The following is a 14231-nucleotide window of genomic DNA, read 5'->3' as shown; positions in this document are numbered from 1 at the left end:
GGCCAGGAGAGAAAAACAACAACCATAAAATGGGTGGGATCAAACTAAATACACCATTATAAGATTCTGAATGGGATCTTCATGAGGCTACATTTTCTCCCTATTTAATCATGGATAGATGTTTCAGGAATAAACATGTCTCCCCAAACTCCAACAGAGACCTTAAAATGCCACAAAGACACTGACATTTTATGAATTCTAATACATTCGAGATAATGCTCTCATAAAAGAAAATTGGTGGGATTATAGAGGAAAAAAATAAGAATAAGAATTTCTTAATATTTATCAAGCATGATTCAAAGGTTGGATATAATGTATCTATCTCTGGCAGACACAAATATTCTGGTCACTAGAAAGGTGGTAGCCTATAATGGCTAGCATTTATATACTGTGTTTTACAAATATCCTGTTTTATCCAAACAACAGCTTTGCGAGGTAGGTGCTATCACTATTTTACAAATAAGGAAATTGAGGCAGGCAAAAGTTAAGTGAGTTGGCCAGAGCCACATAGCAAGTAAGTGTCTAGGTCAGATTCAAACTTTGGTCTTCCTATCTACAGGCCCAGAGCTCTAGGCACTGTACCACCAAGCTACCAATATCTTAATAGGAGCAGAAAGAGGATTAAAAATGTAAACATGGATATGAAAATGCTTGGTGAGAAACTATTTACAATAAAGGCATGGTAGGGGGGAGAGGAAAGAGAAATAGTATATGGACTTCAATGATTTATGCCAGTCTGTAAATTTGTTCATATAATTGTTCCTACAGTTGCTAAAATGAAGGTATCTATGAATAATATCTGAGCAGTTAATTTTATTGGAAAATGAAGATGGAATATGCTAGGAAAGACTCAGAAGCAACTATTTTTCCCGTGTGTGTGTGTGTGTGTGTGTGTGTGTGTGTGTGTGTGTGTGGTGGGGAAGAAGCTGGCATAATAATAAAGACTGTAATTAATTTCCATAATTTTTTAAATGTGGACTGTTTATGACTGCATGTTAATTATAATTTTAAATTCCTTCATAAGGTAAAGGCTAAGGAGATGGAAGAGATGTTTAAACAGTCACAGAATCTCAGAACTGCAAAGGGGAATGGACATGAACTAGCCCCAGGGGCCTTGAGGCCCCTGGCCTTCTAGATCCTTAGGTGCAGCCTTTTGATTGAATCTAAATTTTACAGAACAAATTTATATGTATTTTTATGTATTTTTAAAATACTAAAAACATTTTATGTATTTTTAAATTATTAACAAATATTTGTACTTCATCACCACTTTTCACATCTACTACACAAAAAGCCCAAAATAAAAAGAGTTTAACAAAAAGCACAAAATCACTCCATATGACATATACTGGCAGTCCCTCATTATTACTTTTGAAATTAAAGGCAACAGGGTAGAGTGGCCAATTCACTGGACTCAGGAGTTAAAAGATATAGGTTTGTCAGAATTTATCAGAATTGTGTTAACTCTCTGAAAGCTAAGTTTATCATCTTTCATATGGGGATAACAAGTACTTCCATATGCCATGATTGTTGTGAGGAAACCACCCTAGAAACTAGGAATGCTGTTATTAGGAACTAGCTAAAGACTCAGACCCTAGGGAGGTCATTGCTTTCCGGCTGCTGCTTTAGGTATGAACAAAGTGCTTTTGCTGAAACAACAAACCTTACAACTCCTTTTGTTATCAGCTGACACATTGTGCTTTTTGATTTACAAAGTACTTTACATGGTTTTATCATTTATAACCTTAGCATTTTGGATTTGACAATAACCTGTAGAGAGTGCCATTTCTGCTTCCTCACGCCACACATGCCATGCTCTAATGTTAAAATCCAAAATGGGATGGGGTTCCACTATCACTGGTGAAGTTTGTTGTAGAAAACTCTAGATCTTTTCTATTTTTTATCTGTTTTCTGTCCTTTTGGTTTCAACGAATCTCTTACCAAGCTTCCTGTAAACAAATTTTCCCCTCCACTGCTTCTACGTTTTATGAAGCAATTCTGCTCCTAATCTTCAGCCACGGACCTAAGATTTTTATAAACAACTGTATATCTCTCTTCTCATTTACAACAAAACTCTTAGAAATGAAATTGCCCACACTCACTGCCTCCTGTTTTACTATTTATTATTAAATACTATGTATCATGTATTAAATCTGAATACTTAGAAATGGATTGCTTACTATTTGGGGGGGAGGAGACGGAGGGAAGGATAGAATTTGCCACTCAAAATTTAAAAAAAAAACAAAACAAATGTTAAAAAAATTGTTTTAACATATAATTGGGGAAAAAATAAAACAATATCTAAAAATAGAAGTAATCATAACAATAGAAGTATCATAAAAGTCCACATGACTTCATCAAGAACAGACTAAGGGGTCATTTCCCTTTCTGACAGGGTAAGCAGATTAGTAGATCTTGGGTATTTGACTCAAGTGAAATATTTATACAACAGCTACTATGTGACAGATACTATAACAGATACTATAGAGGGTACTTAGATAGGCATAACTAGATTTTTAGCAAGGAATTTGACAATTCTCTTACAATATTCTGGTGGGCCATTAAGGAGAGATGTGACCTGGATGACAGTCCAGTCAGGAGGTAGACTTAGAAATAATTAAGTGATCAAATAACAACATGGAGGAAAGGCTGTGGGGGACTGCCCTAGGATCTGGCCTTGGCTTTGTTTTGCTCAGATTTTTATCAACAAATTAAACACAGATGATACAAGATTGCAATGGATTGCAGGAAAAGCATTAGATAAGAGAATCAGGACCCAAAAAAAAGGTATAAAAAGCCGTAATGTCAGGCCAAACAATGGGATAATACAGATAAAGTTAAAGTCCTACATTTGGAGGAAAAAGATAAAGGATATAGATGTGATATGGATAAAGGTAACTTACATCCGACATGTAGAACTTAAAAGGTAAGGTTCTACATTTGGAGAAAAAAATATCAGTTGCGCAAGTATAAGATAAGGGAGATAGATATAGTTAACTAGAAACAGTTCAGAGGACTGGTGATTTGAAAGCTCAATGAGTCAACCATATGACATGGTAGTCCAAAAAACTTTATGCAATGCTAGGCCGCATTAATAGAGGCCCAACGTCCCTAAGGGATAGGATAATCCTGGTGTGCTTTACCCTGATTAGACCACTTCTGGAATATTGTGTTCACTCCTGGTGGCCACATTTTAGGAAAAGATAAACTGGCATGAATCCAAAAGCATACTACCAAGATAAAAGAAGACCTAGAAATCATGCCACATGAGAAACTGGAGATGTTTGACTTGGAGAAGAAAACACTGAAGAGGCACATGAAAGCCATCTTCAATTATCTAAAGTGCTACCATATGGGAGAGGGCCAAGAGCAGGAGTAAAAGGTAGAAGGGAAAGAGGCAGATCTAGACTTAATAGTAAGGGAAAACCTCCTAGAAATTCCAACTGTCCAAAAGTGAACTGGCCTGACTTGGCAGAGAGTGAGTTCTCTAACCACAGAGGTCTTTTCCATTTGAAATCGGATAGTCACTTGTCTAGGATATTCAAACCTTCTTAAGATGATCCTTCTAATTTTGTGATTCTAAGAGGTGATACCTTGAAATAGTGACAGTGAATGCAAATGCTTAGGGAGAAAGTCCAGAGAGAAGAAGGGTAAGTTAGATTTGTAAGTTAACAAGGAACTGGAGGCAGAAAAACCAGCACAGCATGTCGCTGAAGTCAAAGATGGAGGAGAGACAAGGAAGAAGGATTAGTTAATAGTGCCAGATGTTACAGACAGATCAAAGAGGATAAGAAAGGAGTCCAGTAGATGTGATAAAGGGATTCATTAAGTGACTTTTCAGCAAACATTTTCTATAAAGTGACAGGTGGAAAATGTCTGTTCAGAGGGGATGCATAGTGAATGAATGGGTAACAAGGAAGTGGAAATTAATTTTTCCCTAAAGTTTGTAGCAAAGGGAAAAGAAGAACCATAGGATGAAACTTTTACTTTCAAGGGAAGGTCAGTTGTTAGTTGGCACAATGAATACACAGAATGCTGAACTTAAGAGTCTGGAAGACCTGAGCTCACTAGCTGTGTAACCCTGACCAAGTGACCTAATTTTTAGCCTCAGTTTGCTCATCTATAAAATATAATTAATAATAGAACCTACCTTTCAGAGTTATCAAGAGGACCGAAAGCACAAAAGAATGCTAGAGCTATTATTAATAATATGGCTACCTTAGCATTATCTGTAACAACACAGAAAATAGCCAATGGGGAAAGAAATTTAAAATATAGAACTAATGGCAGATGGAATAAGATTCCGGAGGAAGTAGATAGGAATGAATCAAGAACAGAGGTATAAGGGTTAGCCTTGATAAGGAACAGGACCACCCTATCCTCTGAAAAAAGGATATTAGAGAATGAATGGGTAAAGACACCCAGAATTTTTAGCCATGATGATGATCTATGAAAGCTCACAATAGATGGCCTGAGGAATGGTTGGTTAACTTGAGAGGGGAAATAGGTGTTTTAGGGAATTAAATATGGAATGACATCAGTGGAGAATCAAGTAACTTCTTAGAAACTCATCTGAAGTTTTTTGCTTAAATTTATGAGTTAAACCAGCTTTGAGACTTTCACCAGTAATGCTCAGTAGTCAAGTAATAGGATTAGAGAAATTAATTGATAAGGGTTATCCATGGTTAAGGATCAGCAGAACAGGAATGGTGAAAAGTCAGGGGGATTTTAAAATGTCAGCATCTACTTAATAATGATAACTTCTAGTGTAATAAAGTACAATATGGTTTCGCAAAGTGTTCGTATTCCAGAAGTTATCAAAATTAATTCCCATTCGGCCCCCTTTTCTTCTCCATAGCTCCAAATTGCTGAGTAGAAACTTTTCACAGTAAAACCAACTATTTATAAACCAATTATTTATGTTTAATTTCCTTCACTTAAATCTGCACTTGTAACAAACAGAAATACTGATAAGTTTCTGAATTACACTGAAGTCACTGAACTGATTGGAATCATTATGTTTTCCACTCCATATCATTCTATCATCACAGACTGAAGTTGACTCTGGGTTCTTGAAGTCTAAGCCAGAAGAGAACAAACAGGTCTTAACCTAGCCGGGCAGGCCTTAAGTACTGCTGGTCCAAGTACATCATTTTTATTTTAGCTAAGTATAGAAAGGCTCATCAACAGGTTAGCGGCAGGGTGATGAATTTTATGCCAAAGAAACTCATGGGTTGTGGGCTGAACTGTGATATCCCCAATGATGAAAACATGAATTCTTGGAGTACTAAACTACACAGATCACTATACAAAAAAATTTTCAACACAAAATACTTTTGAAATCAATTAATCTAGACTGAGCTCCTTGAGAGAAGAGCCTAGCATTTGCCTTTGTTTCCCCAGATCTTAACATTGTGCTGAGCACATAGTAAGCATTTAATAAATGCTAACTGACTTACACCTACCACTCAATAGGAACTATGCTAATCCATGGGGATACAAAGATGTGTAATTAGCCTGTGAAACTGCCAGAGACAGTGTAGTCTACTGAAAGTACAATCATGCTAGGATTCAGAACCTTCACATGTCAGAACTGGAAGAGATCTCAGAAGCTGTCAAGTTTACTCTCACATGAATCTCCTCTCAAAAAACAAATTTTTTTTTAATTTAAAAAAAAACCTTAAAAAAAATGGCCTCAGACCAAACATTTGACACATACTGGCTGCGTGACCCTGGGCAAGTCACTTAACCCCAATTGTCTTTAAAAAAACAATCCCCTCTCTACATCTGTAGAAAGTGGTTATCCACCTCTAAGACCTCAGATGGCAAACTCTACCACTGAAGCACCCCACTCCACTTTTAGATATTTCTAATTGTTAGAAAGTTTTTCTTCTATCAAGGCAAAAATTTTGCCTCTTTGCAAATTTCATCTCACTGCTGTTATTGTGTTCTCTGAGGTCATGCAGAACTTGCCTAATCCCTCTTCTACTTGGAATCAGAAAGACCTGAGTTAGAATTCAGACCCAGACATTTACTAGTTGTTGGCTATTTGGCAAATCATTTAACCTCTCTCAGTCTCAGTTTTCTCATCTGTGAAATGGGGAAAATAATAATACTACCTCATAGAGTTGCTGTCAGTCCACAAGCATTTATTTAGCACTTACTATGTGCCAGACATTATGCTAAGAGGATTAGATGAGAATATGTACAGTGGTCTGCAAACTTTAAAGTATTCTATAATTGCTAGCTGCTATTATTATCATTAATCTTGTTTTATTACTATTTGAAGGCAACTATCCTGTCCTCCCTAAGCCTTCCCTTTTCTAGCCTAAAGATCTCCAGTTTCTTCGACCAAGCTTTGTAGAATCTCCAGTGCCCTAACTCTCATAGTTGACCTCCTCAGCCATGAGCTGAACTAGACTTAGGTAATCTTGTCTTGGCATAGCTACTAACTAGTCCTATGACCTCAGGAATGCAACTCATCCTCTCTCTAGGTCTCTCAGTTTCTTCATCAGTAAAACTGAGTCCCTAAGCTTCTTTCTAAAATTTTAGAATTCTTTATACACTCATACAAATAACTGTGGTTATAATAATTAGGATAAAAATTAGAAAAGCATATACTCTTTGACTCAAAAATCCAACTGCTAGGAATATACCCTGAAGTGAGTGGTCAATGATCATAGATCATTGACGCCAAATATTGATAATGGCACTTTTTGGTAGTAGCAGAAAACTGAAAACAAAGTACATGCCCATCAATCACAGAAAGTTTAAACAAGTTGTGTTGGTGATATAAATTTTATGGAATCTTACTGTGGCATAAGAAATGATAAAAAAGTAAATTAAGAGGGGAAGACCTCTTGAATCAAAGCAAAGTGAAGTAAGCAGAATCAGGAAAACAGTGTACACAATATCTATAACAATGGAAATGCAAAGAATGACAACCAAAATGTAAAACTTACTGCTGTGAAATTATCATGATCAATCTGCAGTCAAAGGAAGGCACCTCCCTCCCTTTTTTTCTTTTTAACAGAGCTAGGGAATGACCATGCATATGAAACACTGCAAATATAATGTCATACTTTCTTGATACATTGGTCAGTTTTGCTACAAACTTTTTTCTCCTTTATTTTTTGGTAAAAAGGAATGGCTTTCTGAGGAGGGGGAAGAGGGATATTTTGAGAAATGTAAGTGATGTACAAATGTATCAATAAAAGTCCATTTTTTAAAAATTAAAAGAGCTTCAAATCCTTCTGCAATAATTATATACTGTAGGATAAGAAGGTTAATTACTTTAGAGGTTGTATTCAGGATCTTTACCATATGGCACTTTTTCTGCATCATGTTATGTCTAGAGGCATCCTATTTCATTAGCACAAGAGACTACATGGCCAACTGAGATATTTAATTCTTCAACAGAGAAATAATGCCAAAAGCATGTAAATGATACTAAGAGAGCATAATATATTCATCAATTAGGGGAACTTTGTTCAGTCTGCTCTTTATTCCCATTCTACCACGTCCACACGTCTCCATGTGCCAAGAGTACATATAAGTGGCCCTCTGCTCACGTGGCAGCCCAAGCAATGTCTCCAGGAGCAGTCTTTTCTTTTTTCTCTATTTCTTTGCCTCGTACTGCCCCAAAGGTTCTGGGAGCAAGGCAACTCCCAGAACATGTGACAGAGCTCTTCCAGGGCAACCTGCTCCCACCTGTAACTCCTCATGTAACCCTGAGTACTTGCGGGGGCGGGAGGGTACAATGGCAACTAGCAAAAGGCTGAAGCTTATTCTTAGCTCATACAAAAGACCTAATCATAAGGGTCATAAAGGGTAGCAATACTTTCCATCCCTGCAATATCAGTTATTCTTCTCTGCTCCTCACCTATGCCCCAGTCTGACCCTTCCACTCATAAAGGAACAAAGACTATAAGTGGGAGGGGGGAAGGCAAGCAGAGGAAGGAGGGACACTAGTTAGAGAAAAGTTTAGATATGGCTTTTATTTGAAGTAGAAAACTGCCCTCTTTATCTCACTGGGGTTGTAAGAAGCATCAAAGTACAGAAAGAAAGTAAAACCTAGTAAAAAGTACCAAGGTACAGAAAGAAAGTAAAACCTAGTAAAAAAAAATCTATTCTCTTCCTCCTCGAATTTTTCTAGATCCCTCACAAAATCATGGAGTTGGAAAGGAGCTCAGAAGCCAACTAGCTAAATCTGGACCTCAATCAAGAATACCCTCTACAACCTACCCAAAACGGCCATCTAGTCTTACCTTAAAGGCTTCTTTGCAATGGGGAACATCCACACCTTACATTGTATCACACTCCTCTGAAGACAAGACATATCTCTCTCCCAGAAGAATGGAAGCTATAAGCACTGGACTGACTGACTCCTTGGGTTTTTATTTTTATGTAAGGAATGTAAGGTTTCAAGGAGAAGATGAGTGGTCAAAATGTGAGCTGTCATCTTTTATCTTTGTAAACCTAGTCCAGTGCCTAGCACATTTTTAATGTTTGCTAAACTATGTTCTAAAGACGCAAGGAATAAGTATTATCCCACAGATCAAATGACTCGACTCATTCCTAAATTTTTAAACTTTTTTTGCAGGGCAGTCACTAGGGCAGGGTTTAGCACTTTATGTGTCATGGACCCCTTCTCAGAATAACATTTTTAACTGAATAAAATTAAATACAAAGGATTATAAAGGAAACCAATTACATTGAAAGAGCTATTTAAAAATTTTTTTTTCTAAATTCAGACTCCAGGATAAAAGCCCTTAAACTAGAGCTAAATGATTATCAGTCACAGCCCATATTAGCATTACTTGAAAAGTCCTTTTAAAGGGGGCAACTTTCCCAAAAAATTAATAATGTGGCTTTGTTTTTTAATCAATCTTAGTGAGGCTTCCTCACCCTTACATATGAGTGATAACTTAATATAAAGTGCTATTAATCATTTATTCATTCAATAAACATTTATTAAGCACCTACTATGTGCTAAGCACTATGCTAAGTACTGGGGACACAAGAGGCAAAAGACAATCTCTGCTCTCAAGAAGCTTACAATCTAAAGGAGATGACTACAAGCAAACTAATGCATAAAAAGCAAGCTATATTTAATGAGATAAACAGGTGGGATCAAACCCATTCAAAATGTGAAAATGCAGCCATGAACCAAAAAACTTTACTTGAAATTAGATGGACTGATTTCCAAATGGTACTGACTTAGGACTTTTGTGTAGATTGCTATGCTCCCCTGAGCTATGGATGTCTCATCTGTAAAGTAAAGGTCTCTTTTCTCCCCCTTCAAGCCTTTAGTTCTCCTAGTTTCCCCACTCCTTTTTTGTTAATTCCCAGTAACTTATACTTCTCAGGGTACAGTACTTTCCATTCCCTGGACCATGTCCAAGGTAGCAAGTATAAGTCGATACTGACACAATGAGACCAGAAGGACAACAATTGAGGCTAATTCAAATATTTATCTAGCGCCTACTATTTGTGCAAGATACTGCACTAAGCAATAGAGATATTAAAATGAAAAATGACAGCTCCTGTCCTCAAGGAGCTTACATTCTACAGAGGGGACAAGGCAAGTACCCAGAAAAACACAACACAAGGCAGGGTGTGATGAGAACAAAGGAGATGTATGTACAATTGAAAAATCCACATAGAAATGTCCAGCAGGCAGAGTAAGAGTTGTCAGGGCAAAATGTTGGGACTATGTATAGATCTGGAGTCATCTATGCAGAAATAATTGATCCCACTGGAAACAGATGCAATCACCAAGGGACAGAGTCTCAACAAGAGGACTGAGGACAAAACCTGTGGCAAAGGGAGGTACCTACATTAAGCTAGATGGAAGAAAACACAAAGGAGGTAGGAGAAAAGTGGTTAGATAGATAGGAGGAAGACAGGAGAAAGCAGTGTCACAGAAACTAAAGGAAGAGAGAATTCAGTCAAAAGTATGCTTCGTTGAGGTCAAAGGGGACAAGAACTGAGAAAGAATGCCATCATGTCTAGCACTTGTCATTAGCGGTATCCTCTAAAAAAGCAATTTCAGTAGAAAAGTGGGGTCTAGCTAGGATTGGATTCTTGCCTGAGTGTGCAAAGAGATAACTCGGTAGCTTATCACACCTGTGCCTAGGGTGGTGGGGCTAAAGTAGCACATATAAGCTAAAGCTAAGGTGGTTGCTTCTCCTCGACAGCGAACAGAACAAATGTTCAATTCCTCCCTGCCAGATTTTTAGCTCTGATCAAAATATTTCCAAATCCCATCCCCAACCATAAATCTTCTAACTCAGCACTTTGATTTCCCTGAAATGCACAGTCGCTTATCTTTACCACAAAACTTGCACTAGCCTTCGTGTTACCTTCCTTATTTGGAAGATTTCCTTATTTGGAAGATTTCTGGTCACTGCCCCACCCCAAAGGAACTCCAAACTCATCTTCTGCATTATATTTCTCAGCAGTCCACTCTAAAACTTGTTTGACACCATCACTGCAACTTCAGTCTTCACCTCTAGGCTACAACTTTCCCGAGATGCAACTTCAACAAACATTTTTCGGCAGCTACTAATTTCATGCAGTGCTAAACTTTGGGGAGATGCAAAGACTAAATTAGATGTGGTCTCTATACTCTGGACCTCATATACACAACCCAGTATAATACAAAATGAAAGAAGATAAATTTGAGGAAGGCTAAAATCACTTGGTCAGGAAGGGACAAAGGGATGGAAAGATGAGGGGAAAGAGTAGCTGAGTACACAAGGCAGGGACGGTGTCATGAGACAGTTGAAGCAAGATTATAGAAGACTTTGAATACTAAAGGCACAAGCAAAGGTACAGAGGTAGGATAGCATGAAAAATGTATGAGAATTTGTATAAAACTATTTATACCAGCACATTTTATTGTTATAAACAACTGGAATGTGCTGCAGGAATGTGATGGATTATCACTGTGCCATAAGAAATGATGAAAAGGATCAATTCACAGAAAAAAAAGGAAGACTTGAATGCGCCAATACAGAGCTCAGTGAGAAGAATAAAAATTATCTATACAATGACCACAACACTCTAAATGAAAATTGAAAAGACTCCAGTACTCTGAACAATGCAATGTTCAATCACAACTCCAGAAGACTGACAACTATTTACTAGGGAAAACACTGAGTACATGTTAACGTTAATATCAAGTCATCAATTTACTGGATTTAAAGGAAAGGATAGGCAGGAACAAAAGGAAATAAAACAAAGACTAAATAGAAGGAAAGCTCGGTTAGTAGCAATACAAGTAAAATAAGGGCTAGATAAAAAAGTGGCCACTACTATCACAACCACTCTTTGTCTGAACTGACCTTGACATTCTATGGATCAGAGTGAGAACTGGACAGCAAAATCACCATGGTCCTTACAATTTAACAAATATTCCCCAGCACCTGTATGCTTAGACCTGTGCTAGGTACTCACTGTGACAGCAGGAGAAGTCAAGGACCCCAATGGGGAGACAATGAAAAAATAAAAAACTTCTTATTTCAAACATCCAGGTGAAGGCTGCAAGTGGGATAAACACTAAGCTTTTATGTAAGCAAGCATAGACTTGGATGGTGTCAGTCTGCAGGCTGGGAGATCCCCAGAAAGGAAACAGACCAAAAACTAGTATGGGGCAGGAACAATGGATGTCTTCTGTATCTTCCACCTTGAACTTACCTTGAATTAATTTGCAAAATATATGCCATACCACATTTTAGAAGGAGCCTGAAGAGTAGAAAACTAACAAGGTATTAAATCTCAAAAAGAAAAGGAATTAAAATTTTTTAAAAAGAAAGGGAATCACCACTCTAGGTAGACTAAGCTATTTTGAGGTTCGGAGGGTTCCTTCCTCAATTTGATTTCACTTCCTTAACCTGCTTTTTTCTACTTACTTATTGATGTTACCTCTATATTATAGGTCTGCTCATAAACAAAACATTCCTCTCCTTCTTGGTTCCATTTTTTCGCTTAAAGGAAAGCAAGATATTTCCTCCCTTACCCTTGTCTGGGCTAATACATGAAGGAATTCTGACAACTATCTTCCTTCCTCCCTTCTTTTAAAGTTCAGGAATTTTGCCAAGGCATTCCCTCCATCAACACAAATCACAACCTCTCTACATGTCAGTTCATGAGTTGTGGTTGAAAAAGTCACCAGCCGCTGCTGCCAGCCTGGAGATGTGCCCTTCTGGTCTTCCAACAATAGAAACAGTGTCTGTTACTGAGCTTGTACTCAAATCTAAATTTCCAGGTTCTAGGACCTGCCAAAATTTGGACTCTATTGACATAGCCTTTGAGAATTCAATTTCACCTCAATGTCATGATGAGGCAGAGTATGGCTTTGCAGCAACTTCCACAACATGAAAGGACACAAGAAAAAGTGGAGTTGTAGGCTGCATGCCAATGGGACAGAAGAGTATATTGGGGGAAAGGACACGAAGTGACAACATCTTAGACAGCGAGATAACATTTGTCTGTTAAAGCCATTTAGGTTCAATGGACATTTATGGAGCACCTACATCCAAGGCAAGGCAGCTAGATGGCACAGTGTATAGCATCTTCCTGACCTCTGACACTTATTAGCTGTATAATCCTGGGCAAATCATTTAACCCTGCTTGCCTCAGTTTCCTCATCTATAAAATGAGCTGGAGAAGGAAACGGCAAATCACTCCAACATCTTTGCCAAGAAAACACCAAATGCAGTCATGAAGAGCTAGACAAGACTGAAACGACTAAACAACACAACGGAGGGCACTTTGCTATACCAACGGAATGGATTAAAGAAATGCTTTTTGAAAATACTGGCTTGCCAGCTGTCAAAAAAACAGTTGAACAATGCATGTCAGGACTAAGAGTGACTATAAAGAAATGATTGACTTTACACTATATAGTCTCATCCTTTTCCAAAATAGCTGCCACTCAACCAGTTTAGATTTTCTTGAAAATGAACCAGACATGCAGGAGGCACTAACACTTAACCAGGAGATAACATCTGTATTTCAGGTAAGAACACTATCATTCAATTGGCCCCTCAGCCAGAGTTGGTGTTTAAAAGATGGATCCCCCTCATTTCCACATCCTTTCACCTTAACCAAGAAGCAGAGCCCCTTTCTAGTTAAAAGACCTAGCTTCAAGTACCTTTTTTTACATATATATTCAGCAGTTCTTAGTACACCTAGGACTGAAAAACTCTTTAGAGAGAAAAAACAAGAACTCTTCAGAGTGCTTACAAGGAGGAAGATACCGTTTTACTGCAGAGCTACAATATAGGAAACAAAATTCCCCTGTCTGTGGGGAATATTAAATAGGTGACTTCCTCAAGGTCTGACAGTTATTTTTAGAAAACAAAATTTCAGTGCAGTCCTTCCTGAACATCTTAATACACTCCTAAGTGCTTACTGGCCTTGGTATCTGCATTTTGTTTCACTTTGAATAAGCAGCTAGAGGAGGCAGGTAGGTATTTTTATCCCACATCAATTTTCTAATGTTACAAATAAGGAGAGACTTGAAGGATTCTTTAAAAGTATCAAAAGAAAGACTAGGGGCAGCTAGGTGACACAGTGGATAGAGCACCAGCCCTGGAATCAGGGAACCTGAGTTCAAATCCGACCTCAGACACTTGACACTTACTAGCTGTGTGACCCTGAACAAGTCACTTAACTCCATTACCTAAGTAAAAACAAACAAACAAAAAAAAGAAAGACTAGGAGTTGACAATGCAGTCAATAGTTGAAAAGCATTTATTAAACACCTACTATATGCCAGACACTAAATACCTTTTTTTTTTTGCAAAAGAAAGGCAAAATAACAGTCCTTGATCAAGGAGCTCAGTTTACCAATTTTAACTTTAACAGATGATGATGCATGTTTCTTCTCCTGCCTCTCAGAAGAGAATGATAGCCTAGAAGTCTCCTTAAAGACATGACAAGTGTGCTGATTTATTCAATGAAGCATTCTACGGGAGAGAAATCAGTGAAAAGCAAGCTATTTTTTTTTAAATTTTAATTAGAAAAAAGATTTTTAAAAAACAATATCAATAAAATAGTTGGAAAAAAGTTGGAGGATTGCTATTTGATTCAGACTTCTGAACACACAGTTCAGCTGGAAGAGATAATACAAACCAATTCCAATACTGTAATCTCAAGAACATGATAAAAAAAAAACCAAACAAAACCATTCAGCATGTCTGTGTCTTTGATGAATTCTTGCA

The 14231-nt window shown here is 37.6% G+C and overlaps 1 protein-coding gene across 2 annotated transcripts in view; it reads right to left on the bottom strand.

Annotated features, from left to right (window-relative positions):
- LOC110207715 (N-acetyllactosaminide beta-1,3-N-acetylglucosaminyltransferase 2) overlaps nucleotides 1–14231 on the bottom strand; it is a 35688-nt gene that overhangs the window by 3129 nt on the left and 18328 nt on the right. The window lies entirely within an intron of this gene.

Source organism: Phascolarctos cinereus, unplaced genomic scaffold (assembly GCF_003287225.1).
Source record: "Phascolarctos cinereus isolate Bilbo 61053 unplaced genomic scaffold, phaCin_HiC Scaffold_2;HRSCAF=192, whole genome shotgun sequence".
Taxonomy (NCBI): domain Eukaryota; kingdom Metazoa; phylum Chordata; class Mammalia; order Diprotodontia; family Phascolarctidae; genus Phascolarctos; species Phascolarctos cinereus.
Note: the sequence above shows the minus strand (reverse complement) of the source record. Positions and strands in the feature narration are given on the sequence as shown.